Source organism: Tachypleus tridentatus, chromosome 12 (assembly GCF_004210375.1).
Source record: "Tachypleus tridentatus isolate NWPU-2018 chromosome 12, ASM421037v1, whole genome shotgun sequence".
In the NCBI taxonomy this organism is placed as follows: Eukaryota; Metazoa; Arthropoda; class Merostomata; order Xiphosura; family Limulidae; genus Tachypleus; species Tachypleus tridentatus.
The window spans coordinates 119,634,362-119,658,957 of record NC_134836.1 but is presented as its reverse complement, the minus strand read 5'-3'; the positions used below and the strand labels follow the sequence as shown (position 1 = coordinate 119,658,957).

The 24,596-nt window shown below is 33.4% G+C and overlaps 1 pseudogene across 1 annotated transcript in view; it reads left to right on the top strand.

The window, feature by feature from the left end:
• Window positions 1-2,060: 2,060 nt before the first annotated feature.
• Window positions 2,061-24,596, top strand: part of LOC143234508 (kinesin heavy chain-like) — a 106,382-nt pseudogene continuing 83,846 nt past the window's right edge. The window contains exon 1 of the transcript XR_013018691.1: window positions 2,061-2,892. The product of XR_013018691.1 is annotated as a kinesin heavy chain-like (transcript). The remainder of the gene's footprint in view (window positions 2,893-24,596) is intronic.

Below are 24,596 nucleotides of genomic sequence, written 5' to 3'. Positions count from 1 at the left end.
CTTAACCTCAAAATTACAAGAACTGACACACAATTTAAAACAGAAATCCACCGAAAAATCACCCATACTGGACTATACATTCCTTGGGACTCAGCACATGAAACAAAACAAAACTCAACATACTAAGAAACCAAATAAACACAGCCATAAAACTATGCTCACCAGATAAAATTAACGATGAATTAGACAAAATAAAACAATACTTCATCAACATCAATAAGTTTCCTCCACAAACCGTAGAAAACATTATACGCACACACCTAGACAGAAAGCAAAATCAACCAACTAAAGTAAATATATCTCACGAATCAAAAAATCACGAAACCATATACTGCTGTATACCATATATTCCTGACATCAGCAAACAAATAACCAACACTTGGCAAAAACTAGTAACAAAATATGACATTCCAGTTAATACCAAATTTATTCAAAAACCAGGCACAAAACTGAGGTCTATACTATGTAAAACTATACTGACAAACACCACACCAACATTATTTATAAAATACAATGTTATAACTGCCACGACTTCTATATTGGAGAAACAAGTAGAAAAATGGAAACCAGATTCAAAGAACATAAAAAGTCACCTTCGCACGTTTTCGAACACTGCAAGCCAAATAAACACAACATAACCATAGAAAACACTCAAATACTAAATAAAGAAACAAACGCAAAATTAGAGAAGCCTTACTTAAACAACAACTTAAACCCAAAATAAACCAATATAAAGGAACGCCTTTATACCTATATTAATATAATAAAATTATATATTCAAACATCTAACACCGCCCTCTACATTCCGACACTCAGTTACACAACCCCTTTCAAACATGTGGTCAGCTTTCGGTCAGTTACTTCTTTCTTTGTTAACCTGACGATGACCGAAGAAGGTCGAAACGTTGTTCGCTCTTCTATGTAAAATATTTTCTCAACCCACACGAGCCGTTTTTTCATATATAGTTTTTACATATTCTGCAGAGATTTTTGTACATTGAATTCGAATACGATATCCATTTTTTCTCCATCACGTACAAAGTTTTAACAAAATATCATATGTAATTTTACATAAGTGAATCATTTTAATTAAAACCGGGTCACATTTTGTTGTGGTTTAAGTATTAACAACCACTAGCTATAGATTTCTTTTGATCCATGGTGAGAGTTATTGATTGTTCTAGAACCCGCAAGAAACATCCCGCTTGTATGTAAACAGTTAACAGGCCGCATGACATGTCATCACTGAACAATATTTGTTTGTGCATGCACTTTGACACTATATTTTTCTTTTCAATATTATTTATTCGTCGATGTGGCAACAAGATGTGTAAAAGATACGAACATATTGTTGTATTTATGATAAATTTAATCTAAAAAGTTTATTTCTTTCACATTCGTAAAAAATCCTTATGTGATAGCAAAAAATGAATACCATGTTCGAAATCTGTACATATGATTTATGGAAGATTCGTTATTAAAACTAAAACAACTTTTATAAAGTTTAAATTCGCAAGTCTGTGTTATTGCTCAATGACAAGTGAAAGAAACAACAAAAAACATGTGATTTATAGCAAAATGCAGGTAAAAATGCTCAAACGCAACTATTAAAACTTAACTGCAACTGCTACCATCTGTGTTTAAAAAAAAGAAGAGAAATGTTAACCAACGTTCACTGACAGCAGTTGCAACGAATGTAATATCTAACATGAACCGAAAGGCACTGACGTACGTCAGTGATGCATTAATAAGAAATATTCGTTAATTTAAATTGTATGTCAGTGATGCATTAATAAGAAATATTCGTTAATTTAAATTGTATGTATATTGTTCACATTACTTAATTATATCAATTTAAGGGTCTGTTGTTTATTTTTTAGCTGATATAATAATATTTAACAAAATTTTCAAATGCTACTTTAAATTGAATAAAAAAATTATGAAGTAATGAAAATTCATATTGTCGAAATTAACTATTTTAATTTAAAAGTGTCTTATTTCATGGGTAGATGGCACTATATATAAAGTTACTGAAGTTTCGGTAATGACGTAATAAAACCATATTACTTTCTCAGTCATGGATGGTTGTTAGGCGTGTACGATGTTGAAAATTGTTAGATCATAGCAGATGTTTAACAGAATTAGAATCTGTAGACATACTTTGTATCGCATACAGTTGTTTTTTTCTTAATTTAAACAACATAAATTTATTTCTGTAGTGAAAATTGTGATATAAAATAGCAGTGTAATTTTTCTTAACGATTTTATCTTGAACTTCATGCATACAGATTATATAAGTTTAACGGCTTAATTACGAAGTAGAGCAGGTAGAACCTAGTTCTTAACTTAAGAGTGTAAAATCGGACTTCGCCATTATTGACTTCGGTGCCTGATACAGATATGGAACGTTTCGAAATGAATCATAAATACAAGGTTACGCGTACCGGTGGGCTTTTTTTACCATTGGTCAGCTGATCAACGTTAGGATAAGCTAATATCAGTTTGCTTGTGTTACGTTACAAAGTACCGTGCTGCTGATACTAGTGATAGTGTTAGGGCGAAGTGCTTCGTAAGCCTAATTACTAAGTTAGGCTTTGTCTTTATAGAAAAAATAGCAATCGTTGTAACATAATTGCTTGTTTAACTCCCACGATTGATTTATTAATTTTGAAATTACGACAACCTTATTTATTACGTATAACTTGTTTTAGCCTTTGATAATTTATAGTCGTTGACGGTTAAGTCCAAGTTTAGAAAATGACGGATAATTCATCAGAGTGTAGCATTCAAGTTGTGTGTCGATTTCGACCTTTAAATGATGCAGAAGAAAGGGCTGGGAGTAAATTTGTTGTGAAATTTCACCCAAATACAGAAGAATGTATTTCTATAGGGGTAAGTTAATTTTTCTTGTTAAGTTACTGGTTTGAGTTGGAGAAAACTGTGATGTCTTCAAATTAATATTGTTATCGGTACAGGTATACATAAGTATATTTTAATTTCATAAGAGTTGCCTATATGTTATACAGGCCTAAAGTTATGAATTTGTTTATGAGAAAACTGTACAAAGGAAATATTTAAGTTAAAAAAAAAATGTTCTGTTGATATAAAGTCACACAAGAGCTACATTGAATGTATAACTAAAAGTATTGTGTATATTGTCAAAATGATAAATTAGTTTTATTAGAGACTGTGTAATGTTTTGCTTTGTTTGTAAGGAGTTCAGAAGTTTTAAGTATAGCTTCAATTTTTGTCTTTTATAATAATTTAAACAAAAGTCTCCTCATAATGGTTGTAACTTAAAGCCAAGTTATATACGTATCCACAACATTTCGTACAAATTAGTTTTGATTTTAACTTTGTAAATCAAGAGACCACTGGTGGGACAGCGGTAAGCCTATGGATTTACAATGTTAAAATTAAGGGTTTGATTCCTTTCTGTGGACACAGCAGATAGCCCAATGTGGCTTTGCTATAAGAAAAACGTGTACATCAGGAATGATGAAACACTCAAAATAAACTTGTGAGTTTCCTGTTTTAAAAGATGTTTTCAGTTTATAGATACATCAGAATGGAAGCATTCAAATGTATAACATTACGAAAAAGTAATAGATGATGGTAATAAATATGTCAACTTTTCAGTTGCCGTGGAACACATGAATAACTAAACATGACACTGAAGTTTTTTTTGCCTTTTGTTTTTCAGTTTATTAAATTCTACGTACAGGACTCTTACAGGGACTCCTCATAATGGAAAAAAAAAATTGAGAGTGCAGGACCCTAGTGAGTTACCCTATAATAACCAGTTGATGGTTCTTGTTAAAGAAGCAGACACTGTATAAAGGTCAATGTCAGATAACGTTTCCTTCATTCTTTGGTTATTCAAATCCTGTGATGTCATCAGATGCTTGTTACATATATTGTTTTGTGGAAGGGAATAATTGATTCATTTAAGTGATTAATTATTTGTCTTTATATTAAGGATCTCTTAAAAAGTGGAAGTGTGCTCTGTTTCATGGACAAAAAATCATAAGGTAACCTGTATATTGTCAGACAGTTTCCAGTTGCCATACATAAAATGATGGTAACCAGACTAGCCACATATTAGTGATCTAAGCCAGAAGTATATAACAAAAAATTGTAAATTTTCATTACATAAAGAACTTTCTTTTTTTAATCCTAATTTTGAAGAAGAAATATTTAAATGACGTAGCCCCTGTGAATCACCAAATAGTTTTTAATTGCCATATAGAAACCTGCAATAATCAAGCCAGCTAACTCTGGGTTGTGGATGCTAAAACACAATGGATCATCTTTACAGTAACATAATATTCTGATGCAGTGTAATACACTTAGTTTCTTTATGTGAACTTAGAATATTTCTGTTTTTATATTTATTATTATTGTGGATATTTTTTTGTTGTAGTACATTACATTTTAAACAGCCTTTACCCATCAGTAAGAAACTATCATAAATTGTTGAACTTTTTATAGACTTGAAGAACCAGTATCTGATGCCTTTTATTCTGAATTCTCAAAATATAGTAGGGGAAATGATATGGGGAGATATGACAAGAACAAGAGAAGGAAGTTATGTCTTCATGTTTTAAAACAAGAGAAGGAAGTTATGTCTTCATGTTTTAAAACAAGAGAAGGAAGTTATGTCTTCATGTTTTAAAACAAGAGAAGGAAGTTATGTCTTCGTGTTTTAAAACAAGAGAAGGGAATCATGTCTTTTGTGTTTTAAACAAGAGAAGGAAGTCATGTCTTTGTGTTTTAAAACAAGAGAAGGAGATCATGTCTTCTGTGTTTTAAAACAAGAGAAGGAATCATGTCTTCGTGTTTTAAAACAAGAGAAGGAAGTCATGTCTTTGTGTTTTAAAACAAGAGAAGGAAGTCATGTCTTTGTGTTTTAAAACAAGAGAAGGAAGTCATGTCTTCGTGTTTTAAAACAAGAGAAGGAAGTCATGTCTTCGTGTTTTAAAACAAGAGAAGGAAGTCATGTCTTCGTGTTTTAAAACAAGAGAAGGAAGTCATGTCTTTGTGTTTTAAAACAAGAGAAGGAAGTTATGTCTTCGTGTTTTAAAACAAGAGAAGGAAGTCATGTCTTTGTGTTTTAAAACAAGAGAAGGAAGTCATGTCTTTGTGTTTTAAAACAAGAGAAGGAAGTCATGTCTTCGTGTTTTAAAACAAGAGAAGGAAGTCATGTCTTCGTGTTTTAAAACAAGAGAAGGAAGTCATGTCTTCGTTTTTTAAAACTGTCTTGTCAGTTGAAAGTTAACCAACATGCAATCTTACAATAAATTTTCACTTTAGAAGAAACAGACTCAATCAACATAAGGTACTACAGTAGTTTACTCATTTGTTCTTCTGTTCTGTACAATATAATTATTTTGGTAACTTAGTTGTTTGTATACTTCTGCAGTATCGTTTAAAAGAGTACAACCCTTTCAGAACAGGTCACTTATCAAAGGCCGTGTCATCATGTTTGTTCATTTACATTCAAAATTTTATTGAACTACTGTTTTATGAAATTATGTTCATTAGTTTGGAATAAGAATTGTAGATTATAATTCAAACTAATATTATATACACGTTAATTGCTAAATTTAAAAATAAACATTGAAAGAACACCTAAATTTAGAATTTAGTGAGTCACATAGTATGTTCAATGCAGTACTGTTCGAAATTAATGTTTGTGTTGTCAGACTACTAACTCTTTAGCTTGTTTCAAATTAGGAACTCAGATTAACAAGCTAGAATATAAAATAAGAACCTTGTATCTTTTTATTTTGCTGAGATATGACTTATGTACTGAATCGAACACAACGGCCCATTCACCTCTTTTTATTTGTGGAATCGGTACCTTATGTACACTTACTTCAATACGTGATGTGAGTAACCAGTCAACAGCTTACAATGTTCCCCTAGTAGTTTTCTCAGCCATTTTAATCTGTGAGAAGGCTACCAGTTTCTTTCGAACGAAGAGTTTAATAAAATAGGTTGTGTTGTTACTCTGCTTAAAGTTTCTTCTTTTTAAATCTAAAAACATGTTAGTTACTAAGCTTAATAAATTAGTAGAATTCTATAGTATGAGTCTAGTTACTTATGATGTTTTGTTTGTTCAACAACAAAAAATTGATATCTTCTATGTGCAAAATTTACAAGGCTTAGCAACCTATGTCCAACAGCAGCCGAGTACAAAAATTGTAGGTAGAAGAGTTAGTTGTTTTCTTTATTTCTCTGTTTATTACTCTGTATTTTAAGAAAAATAAGTTTAATAATTCAATTTTAAATATTATAATCTGTATACATATATAATGTACTATTAAAATGTAGATGTGTATTACAAAATACTAGTCCACTAAAACTCGGCCCGGACAGGGAAGACTAAAGGTCATTTTTTATATTATAGGATACCTAACACGATTACACAGGTACTGCATAAATGAAAGTTATGCAACGTTAGCTAGGTTGTCGTGGAAGGTCAGTATAATAAAATATTTAAATATATATAGTGTTATGAGACTTGAGCTACTTAGACTAAACATTTATATTTTTGTGTTATAATATGTAGTCATTCTAGCACAAAAAAGCATAATTCGTGTTTATTTCCCAAGTTTCATGATGGTTATGAGGTTGGTCAAGGGGCAAACCTCACGATTAATGTATAGAAAATAACATGAAATATGAAGTCTTACTGAAAACAAATGTTTGGAATGTATTTGGTGTGTTTTTGGAGATTACGAAGATTGTATTTGAGATTTTTGGAATGAAGAATATTGTTGTTTTTTAATTATAACATGAAATGACCTTGCACTTAGACCAATACCAAAACAGACTCAATATTTTCACAAACATATCTTTAATAAAAATACTTTATTCAAAAATCTGATTTTTTTAATACATGATATTTGTATTCTTTTCTAAAAAATCTACCAAATTTTGTGAAGATACACCTGATTGATGTATCAAAAGTTACAGTGCAAATACTTAATGCGTGCAGATGTGTAGATGAACTTGTGTATATTATAGCAAGACGGTAGCAAAAGGGTTAAAATAGTACAGTTTTATTTTGATAATTTAATTGTATATACGCTTGTACATTATTTAAAACAGTTTTATTCAGTATCTTAGTAGGTGGGTTCATTGATCTGTGTTTCTTGTCTCAAGTGTGATGAACATATAGGTAAATTCATAAGTACAACACAAGTTGTTGAAATGATGTGGTTTGGTTTATTAAAGCAGTATTGTTTATTCTGCTTTGTAGTTGCATGTGAAACGCACACAAACATGCTTGGTTGTAACAGTCGTGTGATGATAGTCTATGATCACACTATCTAAAAAAATTTTTACTTTTTCTTGTTCCTTGGCAGAAAGTGTTATTTCCCAATTGCTTATGCCTAAAGTGAATGGAAAAGACCTATTTTTCTCTTCAAACTTTGCTTTTGTGACCTGGGATCATTATAAAAAAAACATGATGGGAGACTATATTTGGGGCTGATCTGAAAGTGATTTACATTACAGTCGCAAATCTTGAAAAACTACTCACTTCTAAACATTTTTGTATACCTTTAGTATAAATACATGTAAATCTTGATTCATATGTTGTTTTATTCAGACCTTATGAAAATGTGCAAATTTTCCCGTTTTTACATAGAAAATAGGTTGATTTCTAAATTTCATTATCCAGGTCACAAAAGCAAAGTTTGAAGGGAATAATGGTCATTTTCTGTATTTTTACAACATAAGCAATTAAGAAATAACACATATTATCTAGGAACCAAATTTGTGTTACATATTGTTATTTAAAGCATCGCTAATTATTTAAAGCACTTGATTCATGGATCTCAACAGAATCAAGTCTAAAACTTGATTCATGGAGGTCAAGTAACTTGTTAAATTTTGTAATGAACTATTTGATACCATTAATGTGGCTGCAATGTAAAGTTATACTAAAAATATAGTATAACAATATTATATAACAATGATTAGTTGCCATACTTTCTATAAAACTAAAAATTGTGCTAAGCCTACTAGAACAAAAAGTGGGTGCTTGAAAAAGAACAAACCTTACAAATATCAAGCTAGATTAATTTGAAGCTAACAAACAAAAATTGCTTATGTAATTGTCACTAAAGTTTGGTTTTCAAGATATAAAGGAACATAACCTGTTTTCTTATGATGTGAAATTCAAATCAGGAAAGTCGTATTTACTTTGTGTTTGTAAATTTTGTTTGACAATAATTTTATATTTTCATGCTTAGTTTTACAGTTATTTTTTTAGTATCTAAATAACATGTTGTTCCTGTGGTTTCCATAGCATCACAGATGATTAATCATAAGTAACATCATTGCTACATATACATGGTGATATTTTATTATAAATTTAATGCTGTTGATTTGTGAAAAGTGAGTTTAGTGTATTTTCAGTTTGTCTAATTATAAGTGATTTTTACACTAATACTTTTAGTCTACTCTGTATAATATTTTCAATATTGTTTTGTTTTTCATTTAGTTTTGTGTAGTTCATTTCATTTCCCTTTGTCTTTGTGCAGAATCTTTATTTTTTTCTGATTTTTGATTGTGTGATGTCATTTGAATGAGTTTATATCTTATTTCTTTTAGGCTTAACTTTTGGTTTATGGGACTGTATAGGAATATCTTTGATTTCTGTATTTGTATGAGTTTTATTTTGGTACCTAAATAATGTTTAACCCAAATATTGGGAATCAATAATACCAAAGGTTAATGACTGATCTGGTAATAACAATATCTGGTCAGGGATTAAAAGTACTAAAACTGTCTTTCGATGACAGTTTAATGTTAGAATGTTCAAACAATGCAACTTTTCTGCTCATCAGTTTACTTCTGGCTGACGAAGTTTAATTTGAACATGGGTTTTTCCTCCCATTTGTCAAGATTTTGGTGAAAGTTCATTGTTTTTTGCTCAAGTGAAATGTTTTTAGTGATAAACAAATGAATATTTAGTAAGAGATTATTTGAATTTCACGCAAAGCTACTTGAGGGCTATCTGCACTTAGAGATTGTTCAAACATCTTGTTAGTTTACTTTGAATTGAAGATGGGAAGGGTGTAATGGATGCAGTCATTTTGGGGTTCATATTGAAATTGAGGCAGTAATAAAAATAAATTACTGAAAAATTTAGAGTTAAGTCAAAAGAGGAAAACTGGTAATGGAATGGTTTGTAAGAATGATTTTTCTCATTGTAAGTACTTCTGTTGTTGTTCATCATTCATTACTAAAAGACTTAGATCAGACCTCAACCAGTGCAAGCCACAAGAAATGATTTTTGTAAATATAGAGTGTCATAGATCTCTTGAATATGTTGAAAACTGTTCTTATAGTACAAATCAAGGTTAAAATGGAATAACCCTGAGCCTTGCTTTGGTAAGATTTCCATCAGAGACCATAATAAGGGCTTGGAAGCTATTTTGCACTCTTTGAAACAAGATGTCAAATCCTAACTTAAGGAAAGTTTTTATATGAGTTGTTGTCACATTAATTATAGGCCTATTAGCCTTACATCAGTGGTTGTAAAGGTTTTGAAAGTTTGATAAAAGATGCTTTGCAAAGTCATAATAAAGCTTAAAATTGTATTGGATGGTTAATATGATTTCACTGGAGGAAACTCTTGCTTCACTGATTTTTTGATATCAAATCTTTGAAGAAACTACTGCTTAGTTAGATGAAGGGCATTGGAATAGATTTTATGGCTTTTTGATTACACTTTTGTAACTGACATCAATTTGTAATCCTTTTCCCAAACAAAATTTTCTGGACTCCTTTTTCTCTAAGTGTACATTTTTTTCTTTATTGTTCTGGTGAGTATTGATACGTATTGCTTACTCAATTGTTTTCTTTGTGCAATCTTGTACTGTTTTTGGAGGAATGAAAATAATTTTGTTCTTAAGTGATTGATTTAACTCTAAAAATAATTTTGTACATTATTAGTGGACAGATTCTCTTTTGAGTGTCCAAATTTGCACATCCAAATAAAAACAGGGCAGTCTTTTTTGGACATACTTCACAAAACTTTTCTTACAGTTTCTGGACAGTACATTGTTAAATGAGATACCCTAATTGTGGCTGTAATGACATAGCAACTTGTATCTCAAGAGATACAGAAGTTGCACCATGTGACATATGTTATCATATAATTATATCAACCTGGTGTTTTGGGGCAATGAAAAATCATGCGACTTAATTGTAACTCAAGATTTAATTCACCATTCTGAAATACAAGTCTAAATGGAGAGTCACTTGTAGTTGTTAGATAGGATGTGTACAAGTCTAAATGGGGAGTCACTTGTAGTTGTTAGATAGGATGTGTACAAGTCTAAATGGAGAGTCACTTGCAGTTGTTAGATAGGATGTGTACAAGTCTAAATGGAGAGTCACTTGTAGTTGTTATATAGGATGTGTACAAGTCTAAATGGAGAGTCACTTGCAGTTGTTAGATAGGATGTGTACAAGTCTAAATGGAGAGTCACTTGCAGTTGTTAGATAGGATGTGTACAAGTCTAAATGGAGAGTAACTTGCAGTTGTTAGATAGGATGTGTACAAGTCTAAATGGAGAGTCACTTGTAGTTGTTATATAGGATGTGTACAAGTCTAAATGGAGAGTCACTTGCAGTTGTTAGATAGGATGTGTACAAGTCTAAATGGAGAGTCACTTGCAGTTGTTAGATAGGATGTGTACAAGTCTAAATGGAGAGTCACTTGCAGTTGTTAGATAGGATGTGTACAAGTCTAAATGGAGAGTCACTTGCAGTTGTTAGATAGGATGTGTACCTTCTGTTTGATTGTTTTTATTCTCAGAAATACTGATATCAAACTACGTGAGAGTTTAATCAGAAAATGAAGCTCTTATGGAACTGGTGGAATATTTAAGAAATTGTTGAAGAAAGTAGAAGGTGGTAATCAGTGGGTGTTTTCCTGATTGGATGAATATGATAAGTGAATTCCCCACAATCTCACAGTTCTATTCAGGGAACTTTGAAATATAATACTTTAATGGTATTACTTGAACAGGAAACCTCCCTGACTGGGTTGAAATGTGAAAAATAAGTTATGAAAAAATATACAATATATGACAATCACTTGATGTGTGTGTGGTTGTTCAAAGAGATAGGAATTTGGATATGTTTCAGATCTTCAGTATTGTGTTCAGCTGTGATAAAGGTAGTCCATGGAATATTATTAGTGATGTTTTATTTCAACTTGCTACAGGTGTTAGTGGTGTTTTATTTCAACTTGCTACAGGTGTTAGTGGTGTTTTATTTCAACTTGCTACAGGTGTTAGTGGTGTTTTATTTCAACTTGCTACAGGTGTTAGTGATGTTTTATTTCAACTTGCTACAGGTGTTAGTGGTGTTTTATTTCAACTTGCTACAGGTGTTAGTGGTGTTTTATTTCAACTTGCTACAGGTGTTAGTGGTGTTTTATTTCAACTTGCTACAGGTGTTAGTGGTGTTTTATTTCAACTTGCTACAGGTGTTAGTGGTGTTTTATTTCAACTTGCTACAGGTGTAGTATTATAGTTTACAGTCTCCTCAAACGATACCCAATTTAAGAAGGTTGAGCTGGTAATAGAAGTGTTAAAGATATGAATTAGAATTTGGACTACAGAACTGTGTGTAATTATGTGGTTTTCATCAGGGCTATGAGGGTTGCTTGTGGTGGTGGAATGGTTTGTTTGTGGCATGTGCTATTTGACTTTAAGGTGATTGTGTGGTAGTGGAATGACTTTGTAATCTTGATGTTATTATTTCATGATATATCTTGGTCTGAAGAACTCCACAACAGGGTTAGCAGTGGTCAGCATGTTTTAGTTATTGTGGCACTTGGCCAGATAAATTAATTCAAAGGTCAGAAAGCTAAATAAAAAGGGTATTTATAATACATTTATTTTTCTTTCAAAAACTGTGAAAAAGATGAAAAAAGTTACCAAAATGTTAACATTTAAATATGAAATCTGTTAGGCAAAACTTGGGAAATCTAGAAATCCCAGATTCATTCCGAATGAAGAATTAATTGATGAAGAGATGACAAACAAAACAGTAGGAAATTTAGTTTATTAAACTTCTCACGAAGTGTTTTAAAAACTAAAATTGCTATAATTAAGTTATTTCAATAGATATTTGCATTATTATGAATATATTTATATTTATTGATTTATTTCTGGAAGTATAAACAGATATTTACTAAGTTTGTACTGAAATCACAACCCATCATGATGTACTTTATTTGTGGAAATGTGTAAAGGTCAAAGTTCGATACACGTACTTATTTACGCTCTTCTGACCACAGTGATGGTGATGAGACAAAGCTAATTTAGTGAGTTCATATTTTGGTGTGTAATGACTGATTTATCATTTTAGCTGGTTAGTGTACTGTAAGGGAATATATCATTTGGTTTATCAGACATTGTGGCCTTCACTCTATGTAAGAAGCTAATAAGTTCAAAGAACTCTTGCGAATCGGCGCTGACGCGGAAAATTTTCAAAATTAGATACAAAAACATTCGTACAAATGACCTTGGAAATATCCAGGAAAAAAACAACCTGACAATTTAACTGTGACGAGGTTTAAACAAAAACAATGTATTATTCTTTTCGATTATACATGTATTTATGATCATGGAACTAAAATTCCTGTTGAATGTTATATTTGGTTATGACTAATGCTGAGTTGGAGCCGCTATGACATTTTCAGATGTTTGTAGATGGTGGTCTTTCATGACATTTCATTGTGTTAAGGATTGTATAGCATATTCGATATATAGATCTGTGTGTGGTTTGAAGATTGTGGTGAGGCCACTCCTGGTTATAACGGAGGAGGGTGGAATTATCCTGAAAATGATAGGTCGTTGGCTGTACTTAATAATGGGAACAATTCTGGGGAATTTGATGTGAAAAAGTTCGCCAAGTTACTTGATGAAATACGATATTGTGAAGGAAAGTTACCATCGATTCCATAAAAGGAATCTTTGATAATCCAATCGATCTTTTAACCGTTTTTTAAGTGTATTTGTCTGATGGAAAGGGTGTGTACGTCATGTGTTTGTATTTTTAGAGAGCTTATGATAAGATGCTGTATAGTGATTATGTAAGAACTGCACGTTTCTAATGTTTGGATATGATTTATGAATGGGATAAAAGGGTTGTTTGGCAATGGAAATAGAAGTTGTTATTACTGGAGTCAATCAAACTTTGTCCGTGGTTTGTTTCAAGGATCGGTTCTTGGGTCTTTAAATTTTTCGTATTTATATTAGTGTCTTTTACAGGGACATTCATGGTGTCAGTAAACAAGTAGGTTAGAAAATCTTAATATAAAAGGATGACCTGTGATGAAATAATAATGAGTAACCTCTTTTTTTTCTTTGTGACCCTGACGATGACCTTTACATATATAAGGATAAAACCTTATAACCCAAGCAGTTAAGAAAGGTGGACCCTTCTTTTTCAGGGACAAACGTTTGCAAAGCGTTAGGATTATTGGTAGGGGCATGATTAGTATACGAATAAACTGGATTGAATTCTTGGGTATTTCGAGCTGTATAGAAGTATTGCACAATAACTGGGATCAATTGGTAAATCAGAAAAATATTTGGCAAATGACATCATTTCACGAAGTGGAAGATAATGAATTTAGATTACCGTAATTTTGATGTGGTAGTGTCATTACTTTGTTATTAGTACTAAAGCTAAAATATTTGGGGAACGTACTTACGGACACATTAATTACAAGTAGAAAAAGGTAATTCTCACTTTTTACAAATAACTAATTAGATCTTACTTTGAATATCATGTGCTGGTTTGGTCTTTGTATCTAAGAAAATGTATCGATTTATTGTAAAAGGTTCAGAGGAGGTTTATTAGGACAAAAGTTATCTTGTGGAGAAAGTCCAAGATAGGCTGAAGTCTCAGATTTTCTGCTGACCTAAATGAGGTGGAAGATGATCGTATTGAAGTGAATGAAGGTTGGTAGCGTGAACATTCCTGGCTGATTTGTGCTGAATTGTAAAGGCAGTAAGACGAGATGACGGAATATTAAGGTTTGTTAAGACAGATTTATTTTCTTACGATGTGATTAGCACGCGAAATGACTTCAGCGTCATTCGTGGAGACCAACACTTTACAGAAGTTTACGAGGGAGAATCAGTAAATTCGTGAAAAATACGGGGTTGGTCTGAATCTGTGAATTTCTCTTTAATGGGCGTGCATGACAGAAATTAAGGGTCAGATGGTCTCTTGATGTCCGTTTGTGTGATGCACTATGGTTCGATGACACTTTTTCGTTTAGAACTGGTTATATCTGAATGTCTGCCTTCTCCAAGTTGGCACGCGTGATAACGATAGATGGTTCATTATGGATCGCAATAGTTTAAAATTAATGATCGTAAAGAGTTGAAAATGAGAAAGTAATCGTCGTTGTCATGGAAACCTAGTTTTCACGAGCTTATTGGAGAATGGACGCGCTGAATGTTCACAGGAAGTTGTACAGGTATACAACACCATTTGAACCAAAGTATTGTATCATTAATATAAATAAATTTGCGTGTAAATGAATCTTATGTTGTCATAACTAAGTGTAACAAGCGAAAACAAACAAGAAGTTCTGGTGTTAAAGGAATAAAAAAGATAATTATTGAAAACTTTCCTATATAAAAAAATCTGCACATACACACGCCTGTATTACAGCTATCAACCTGTCCTATGCTTCAGTTACAAACGTGCTGACTTCCTGAACTGGTATAACAGTTTAAAGGAGGGGACAGTATCGTCCTGGTAATACACGTGTAACTAAGACCGCGGTTACCGGAGGTTGGGATGGTGCCAAGATGGACTCTTTTTAGTGAATTTATGTGGAATTAGCGGCATTGATAAGAAAGCTATTGTATGTGGATGGAAATGTATATCAAACTGCATTGGCGACCCAGACAGAAGTAACAAAATAAAGACAGGAATGTAAGTATTTCATCAAAGGGGGAAAGGTTTGATCGGTATATATGAGGTCAAAGTGACTATGTACTGACCACATGGCATTGACCATGAAAGGTGGAATCCGGAATTGTGGAAAAAGTTTATGTAGTCAGATGAACCAACGTTTCCTGTTTTACTAAATGAGTTGACTCTTGTTGGTATGAAGACAACCCAAACTGTAAACCCTTTGTGTTTGGTTCCATTTATACGTAGTTGTTTCAGTGGGGAGTTGTATTTTATTGACACGAACGTTATCCAGTCATTGTTTTGCAAGATAACATATGTTTGCTTAAAGAACAAGCTAGGAGATCTTGTATGCCATCTTCAGTGGTACAGCCGTAAGTCTGAAAACTTATAACGTTAAAAACCGAGTTTCGATACTCGTGGTGGTCGCAGTGCAGATTGTGTAGCATTGAGCTTAACATCAAACAAACAACTCGTGTATGCTCCATCTTTATCTTTCTGGTTGTGGTTGATACCTGTCTACACTTGTCGAGCATAAGAAAACCTCCTGATGGTGGTGGTCTTTTCAAGTGATACATGGGCGTACACTCTAGCTTTCAAACACTTATTCTGACCTGCTTAATATCCAGCGCTTAAAGAAATGGGAACGGTTCTTGTTGAAACCTCCCAGCAAGTTGTCTCATCAGTGAAAATCCTAAGTCTTGGAACTCGTGATACGCTATATTAAGTTTTTCTTTGTCCAGTTCGGCTTCTTATCGCTAAGATTGTTTGGAATAAACTGAAATAGATAAATAATTATATCTCAAATAGATAAATAACTATATTCTTTTTTTTGCTCAGAGTTTAAATTTTTTTAACATTGACTTACACCCACATCGGTTTGGCTTAGTGTTTTATGTTAAGCCTGAAGCTACAGAGTACGAGATTTATTCAATGTAAGAATGACATTTGTTTCTCTAATGCTTCTTACAAAATTGCTTAGGGTTAAATAGTGTATATGTAATGTAAAGCTGTTATTGATTTTTGAGTGTGATATACTCCCATTGGTTATCGTCTCTGTGGTGTTACTTGTATCAGTTATTAGTACTTTTATTTGTTTCTGCTACTAGAGTGTTATACTTAACCATGAAATAACGTAACCGACAACATATTACTTATATCTGTACAGTTCGTTTTGTATTACATCACAATAACACGTTGACATAAAATCTTTAAGTTTCAATCTCATCCATAGAACCTCATAAATACAAAGTTAGGTAGGTAAGATTGAAATAATGGCAAACGACAAACACCATCCATTGCTAACTTTGGTTTTTGTTATCTCACCAAAAACTGATTTCACCGCCATTTTTATAACGCATTTTGGGGGTATGAATGCGTTATAAAAATGGCGGTGAAATCAATATTTGGTGTGTTAACAAAAACCCGAGTTAACAATGGATGGTGTTTTTCATTTGTTATTTCAAAAGTAGGGTCTGCTAGAGTAAATATAGCCCTCGTATGGCGTCGTCCGAAATCAGTAAACAAATTTTATTTACTGATAGCTGCTACCGACAAAGCACTATTCTATCATGTTTGGAAACACACGAAGAAAAGTTCCATGTAAACTTTTTTTTTTTTTTGTATCAGTTTGAGGGATACCAAAATCTTATGGTAGGTATTTAACACCCATGATGACGAACCGTGTCTACATAAACAGGTAGTGACGTTTATTAGTACGTCACAATGTGACTTGTAATAACTTTATCAGATTCATACTTCGTACATTTAAGAGCTCTTTTTTTATTCTTTGTATCTGAAAAGAGCTGATAAATTAGTTTTATTTAGTAGAACTTGATTCGTAATAAACAGTTTCGTTCTTCCTGCTTGAAACTCAGTAGGGCCGGTAAAGAGAGGTTTAATAATAATACTGATCAGTGCTATTGTGACGTAACTATCAAACGAAACGGAGACCTGATGTAAACCATAACACTGTCGGGTTTGAACCTCGTAACAGAAGACTTCTTTAACGCTATGCCTCAAGTTAGTCACGTGCTATATTTCTCTGCCCAAAGCACCGAGTTTAACAATAGTTATTTAGTTATTAAAGTTATTTGCGTAGGAAAGAAAAAGTTAAACTATAAAAAAATCGGACCGCAACTGTTCTCGCATCAGTTATGTGGATATCAAGTGTTTGATGTCCCTCAAAGTGTAAGATAAACACTGCGGGACTATTGATATGAAATTTGTTATTATTGTCCGATGGCATTGTTCTGCATCTGTAGTCAGTACCTTTTGTGTTAACAAAATGTTTACATATTCAGCTAGCTAAAAATGAATGATTTCTTATGGTGATTTCTTTGTTGTGGTTGTATTTTTTGTTTCTGTAAGTCGAGTGATCCACGCGATGTGGAACCCGAACTTCCCCTAAACTCGACCACCAGTTTCTCTCTTTTTTTATGAATACTTTAAACTTTTATAACTTACACTCTCTGTGTGTTATTGTAGTAACGTCACTAGTGCTGGACTTTCTGTTTCTGGTATACGGTGTGTTTATATTGATTACTTAATATCGTGCACATCCAAAAACATTGGAGCTGATTCACGGTTTGGCTTGTTCTGAATTTTGTGTGAAACTACAGGAGACCTTTCTGTGTTAGCCGTCCCTAATTTAGCAGTGTAAGACGAGAGGGAAGGCAGCTAGTCATCACCAACCACCGCCAATCCTGAGGCTACTCCTTTATCAACGAATAGTGGGATTGACTGTCACATTATAACACCCCCACGACTGAAAGGGCGAACATGTTTGGTGTGACGGGGATTCGAACCTGCGACCTTCAGATTATGAGTCGAGTGCGAAGATTCACGTGCATTAAGATAGCTGTCTGAAATTCACATATTATTACAACTTAGTGATTTTAATTTATTATAACGAGTGTAAGATTCACAAATATGATTTCAAAATGTTTAACATTTTTCGGTCATAATTTTTAAAGTATACCTAGTTTCATAACGTTGAAAGTGAATACGTAATATTGTAAGTGTAAACAAATATATACGTGTGTGTATATTTATATATATACATAGTTTAAAACGCTAAAGCTGGCGAACTGTTGGAGGTTATTAGGTTTAATTTTTTATTGTAAAAATTCAAGTTAACTACATCTGTTTTGTTCACATTCCTTTTAATTAAGACTCAAAACCTTTTGTGTTTAAAAACAGTATTTCGAGTTTATATTTTGTCTTGCACAAGGCGCCTTTCGTACAAAACCAGAACTCATCAATTATAAAACTTTACAAGTTTTCCGTGTGACCTTCTTTTGATAGACCCAACCTACTCTGTTATTGATATTTGGAAAATGCACCAAGAAAAATAGAGAGTTCTCTCAGGATCTACCCCCAACAAATTTCATGGCGCTCTTGGATTTTCTTATCACACGCCCCAACATTTTATATACAGAATCCAGCCACTAGGTGGCTCTGTTTACAGGACGTTTATTGAGATGTGCTTTGTCGATTGTTGTGTTGTTACTTTTCAATAATGCCGTCTTCAACCTCAGAATTCTTTCTGCCTCCCGGACATCAGCCATATTAGCCAACGAGCTAATACGAATCATCTCTGAAACTCTTTTTAACCCTACGAACCCAGCAAAATTATCCTTTTCGTGAGTGTGGTTGGATATTAATATACCTGAACACCATAGTCTAGAAAAGGGTATTCTTTTCTTTAAAAAACTAAATACCTGTCACTTTTTTTGTATATGTGTATGTGCATACTACCAGCGATATATTAAGATTTTGCACTCGTTGTTAAGCCTACTCGTAACTTGCGATTTTTGAGAAAAGACGAAACTGATTGTCGAACATCCTGTTTTCTATTCTGTGGCTATTTTGAACTCTGGTGGCGAGTTGTGAGTTTAGACAAATTCTTAATGCTAAAACGCGTGTATTTAGCTTTAGCTTCTTTCACATTCTTTGTTTTGTAGCTTTTCATTTCAGAAAAATCTTGACTTAATCACTTATAAAGTAAATAAATATCCAACGGACAAAAAACAATAATGATATTTATTAGATAAACTTACGATAACTAATTAGAAAGAAGCATCACGGTGTATCACTTGGCAAAAAACAAAACAAGAACAACATTTTATATATCAAACAAACCATGTGATAAAAAATATGGAAGATGTCCTAGTAAAATAGATGTTGAAATGGACACAATACAATTTGTACTTGAATAAACTGATTTTGACGAAACTTCAATACAACAAAAAGAAAGCATATTTATTTACTACTTTAATTACAACTTAAACATTTGTTGTATCTTGGGGGGGGGGGAGATAAACGCACTAGAAACAAGATATTAAACAAAAAAAACTTGCTTATATTTTTTTTATTTTGATAATTATTTCCTAGTCATTAAATCACTAAGTTTGTAGAGGGCGCTCTGTGTGGGATGAATGTTGCATTCGAAACATTTCCACCAATATTTGGTCACACAAGATGTAAATATTGTAGCCTTTCTCTGATTCAAATTTATATTTTAATCACGAGTTTGACTGGTCACAAATATCTGGAACTTGATGGTAATTTCTGACAGGTAACTGTAGGATTACCTTCTCTTAAAATGTTAATCATACTAGTTTATCAAGGTATAACGCATATGTGGGGTGGCATCGTTTCTTGAGCCGGTGGTGACCTATTGGTTCATATGTCTGACTGTGAATCATAGGGTCCATGGTTTGTGTACCCTTCCCGCAAAATTGTATTCCGCCCTTTAGAGCCTTTGGTGCGTTATGAGAGTGACAGTCCAATCCCAATATTTGTTACAGTATAATAAGAATTGGCGGCGGGTACAGCAGTGATTGCGTTTCTTTTTAGTGTATGGGCTAAAATTTGGAGACGACGACCAACACAGATATAACTATTCTTTAGTTACGTCCTGATATTCGAAAAAACTTTACTCAACTGGTCAGCTACTCCGACCAACTGATATGGAGTTATAACGTGAATCTGTTTTGATAAGCACAACTTTATGATATTTTAGTAATTTTTCCGCGTGCACCTAATGTTCAGTCATCCAGTGAATAAGTACCGGTTAGTGGGGCCTCCGATTTCATTCGGTTTTCTTGAAAACAATAAGAATATAAAATCACGATCGGTCATAACGAAACGCCGAAAATTCCCGCGAGTCCTGGGATCTATCCCCGAATTTGTGAAGCATCTAGAAACACCTCTGACTACAGGAGAATTGTGATTTATTGGAATGTGATGATGAATTAATCTAATGGTAATTACTAGTCTTACATTAGATTTCCGCTTATTGTGTTATGTGATCGTATAGGCTTACATTCAACCAAATCCGAATTAATAAAAATATTCTTAAAGTAAAAAGGTTTTCAGAGAAGAATAAATATTCAGCTTGACTGTGATTGCGTATATAATCGTGGTAGGTGTTAGAACCCCATCTGTGGATTGGAACTGCATTTTAAAGGAAGCATTGAATTACGTCATACATCCACGAGTTGCTCTGACCAAAAAAGGAAGTGTCTTTTCTGCACACAGCTTATTAATTAATTTTATTAATTCTACCCGTTTCGGGAGGCTAAAGCGAATAGTTGTGGCATATCTGGAATTTTAAAAAAGTTTACTGAACTCTAGTTTTACAGTCCTCATCTCTTTAAGGCACACGTCTAGTGCGTCATATGTTGGTGGTAGACAGTAACTAATAAGCAATTTCGAAATATAGGGGTAACTTCATAAAAACGATAACCCACCGTTTCGCGACGAAGATATTCAAATTCAATGAACACGTGTAATATTTGTATACTTTACATTTCACCATATAACCAAGAGGTAATATAAATATGGCCAGTATATTATTAATTCACGTTCGTTTGGAGCTAGCTAGACCAAACTTGGTAGACGGACTCGGGGGTGGGGATATAAACGTCTGTCCTTTTTTTTTTTTTTTTTTTTAGACTAAAACATACCCGGAGAATCGTCCAAGCATGGTGAGGTTCTAAGAGTAGGTTATTAGGGTCATCTGGCATCAAGTTTTTGTGTTCCTTGCCCAGCTCGGAGCTCGTACATTATCTCACAAACCAGATACCACTCAATCACAAACAGCAATAAAATACCTGAAAGCTGAAGTTTAGTGTTCAGAAATCAACTTTAAAACCCATGACGATTCTCAACAATAATAAAAGTCAAAACATAGCTATGCTGGCTGACTTTCTTCAGTACACGAACGGGACAGTATAAACAAACAGCACGATCACTAAAACACAGGCCATCACAGTTCTCAAACAACAGGCATTTCTAGTATACAAACACAACACAGTATAAACAAACAGCACGATCACTAAAACACAGGCCATCACAGCTCTCAAACAACAGGCATTTCTAGTATACAAACACAACACAGTATAAACAAACAGCACGATCACTAAAACACAGGCCATCACAGTTCTCAAACAACAGGCATTTCTAGTATACAAACACAACACAGTATAAACAAACAGCACGATCACTAAAACACAGGCCATCACAGTTCTCAAACAACAGGCATTTCTAGTATACAAACACAACACAATATAAACAAACAGCACGATCACTAAAACACAGGCCATCACAGCTCTCAAACAACGGGCATTTCTAGTATACAAACACAACACAATATAAACAAACAGCACGATCACTAAAACACAGGCCATCACAGCTCTCAAACAACAGGCATTTCTAGTATACAAACACAACACAATATAAACAAACAGCACGATCACTAAAACACAGGCCATCACAGCTCTCAAACAACAGGCATTTCTAGTATACAAACACAACACAGTATAAACAAACAGCACGATCACTAAAACACAGGCCATCACAGCTCTCAAACAACAGGCATTTCTAGTATACAAACACAACACAGTATAAACAAACAGCACGATCACTAAAACACAGGCCATCACAGCTCTCAAACAACAGGCATTTCTAGTATACAAACACAACACAGTATAAACAAACAGCACGATCACTAAAACACAGGCCATCACAGCTCTCAAACAACAGGCATTTCTAGTATACAAACACAACACAGTATAAACAAACAGCACGATCACTAAAACACAGGCCATCACAGCTCTCAAACAACGGGCATTTCTAGTATACAAACACAACACAATATAAACAAACAGCACGATCACTAAAACACAGGCCATCACAGCTCTCAAACAACAGGCATTTCTAGTATACAAACACAACACAATATAAACAAACAGCACGATCACTAAAACACAGGCCATCACAGCTCTCAAACAACAGGCATTTCTAGTATACAAACACAACACAGTATAAACAAACAGCACGATCACTAAAACACAGGCCATCACAGCTCTCAAACAACAGGCATTTCTAGTATACAAACACAACACAGTATAAACAAACAGCACGATCACTAAAACACAGGCCATCACAGCTCTCAAACAACAGGCATTTCTAGTATACAAACACAACACAGTATAAACAAACAGCACGATCACTAAAACACAGGCCATCACAGCTCTCAAACAACAGGCATTTCTAGTATACAAACACAACACAGTATAAACAAACAGCACGATCACTAAAACACAGGCCATCACAGTTCTCAAACAACAGGCATTTCTAGTATACAAACACAACACAGTATAAACAAACAGCACGATCACTGAAACACAGGCCATCACAGCTCTCAAACAACGGGCATTTCTAGTATACAAACACAACACAATATAAACAAACAGCAGGATCACTGAAACACAGGCCATCACAGCTCTCAAACAACAGGCATTTCTAGTATACAAACACAACACAATATAAACAAACAGCAGGATCACTGAAACACAGGCCATCACAGCTATCAAACAACAACAAGCATTTCCAAAGATGCCAACCATTACGATTTTGGTGTATACATTACGACTATACGCTCAAACAGACAAATATCACGACTTGTTGCAACTCCCAAATTATTATATTTTGTAGGCCTATACAATAAAGTGATAAATTGTTCCTCCCAGACCTTGAAAGGGGTGAAAAGACAATTTCTAGTGAGATAGAAATAAATTTTGATAATAAATAAAAGACAGTCCAAATGGCTACTTGCGATAATCATGTTTTTGCTTGAAATAATAAAAAATATTTGTATCTCCGACGCCTACCAATAGTTTAAGTGCGTTGCTTTTCCATACTGGGTACATGGGGGAATACATAGTTACGTCATCAGTGCTTGTCAGCCAATCAGCGCTCGCGTAGATGGGTATTTCTAAGCGGCATAGAAATACCAATGCGATCGTTCACAAGTTGGTAAAAAAAGAATCCTCGTTCACCAGATTATCTTGTTTATGGCAAATCAAAAAGGAATAAAACCGTGAATCAAAAATTTAGGAAAGAGTATAGTGCAAAATATCCGGTCATTGCATCAAAAGTCAGTGACAATCCTGCGTTTTGTACAGTTTGTCACATGGCGGGATAAACGATTGTTCCAGACATACAAAATCGGCATCTCACCAACAAAAGGCTGAGGCAAAGACAAAAACAATGCAGATAACGGCATTCATGAGTAAGAATTCAGAATATGCAAAAGAATTTCAAAAGAATTATTTAAAATTTATTTATTAAACACACAAAACACTCATAAATGAGCAATCTATAGCAGTAATAAATAATAGTTATAAAAGTAATATAATAATAAACAGCTTAGAAACATTGGTCAGGCCTAGTAGCCGCAAATGATAAAGGGCTCTGTCAACTATTTCAAATGACTGAGCGATATGATAGTAAGATAAAAAAGCAGGATCACTACAACACGGGCCATTATATCCATGAAACAAAAAACAAGCTTGTCTACTACACAAACACAACAATATAAACAAACAATATCATCACTAAAACACGGGTCTTTATATCCATGAAACAAAAAACAAACTTGTCTACTACACAAACACAACAATATAAACAAACAATATCATCACTAAAACACGGGTCTTTATATCCATGAAACAAAAAACAAACTTGTCTACTACACAAACACAACAATATAAAGAAACAAGAAGATCACTAAAACAAGGGTCATTATATCCATGAAACAAAAAACAAACTTGTCTACTACACAAACACAACAATATAAAGAAACAAGAAGATCACTAAAACACGGGTCATTATATCCATGAAACAAAAAACAAACTTGTCTAGTACACAAACACAACAATATAAAGAAACAAGATCACTAAAATATGGGTCGTTATATCCATGAAACAAAAACCAAGCTTGTCTACTACACAAACACAACAATATAAAGAAACAAGAAGATCACTAAAACACGGGTCATTATATCCATGAAACAAAAAACAAGCTTGTCTACTACACAAACACAACAATATAAACAAACAGGAAGATCACTAAAACACGGGTCGTTATATCCATGAAACAAAAAACAAACTTGTCTACTACACAAACACAACAATATAAACAAACAGGAAGATCACTAAAACACGGGTCGTTATATCCATGAAACAAAAAACAAACTAGTCTACTACACAAACAACAATATAAACAAACGGGAAGATCACTAAAACACGGGTCATTATATCCATGAAACAAAAAAC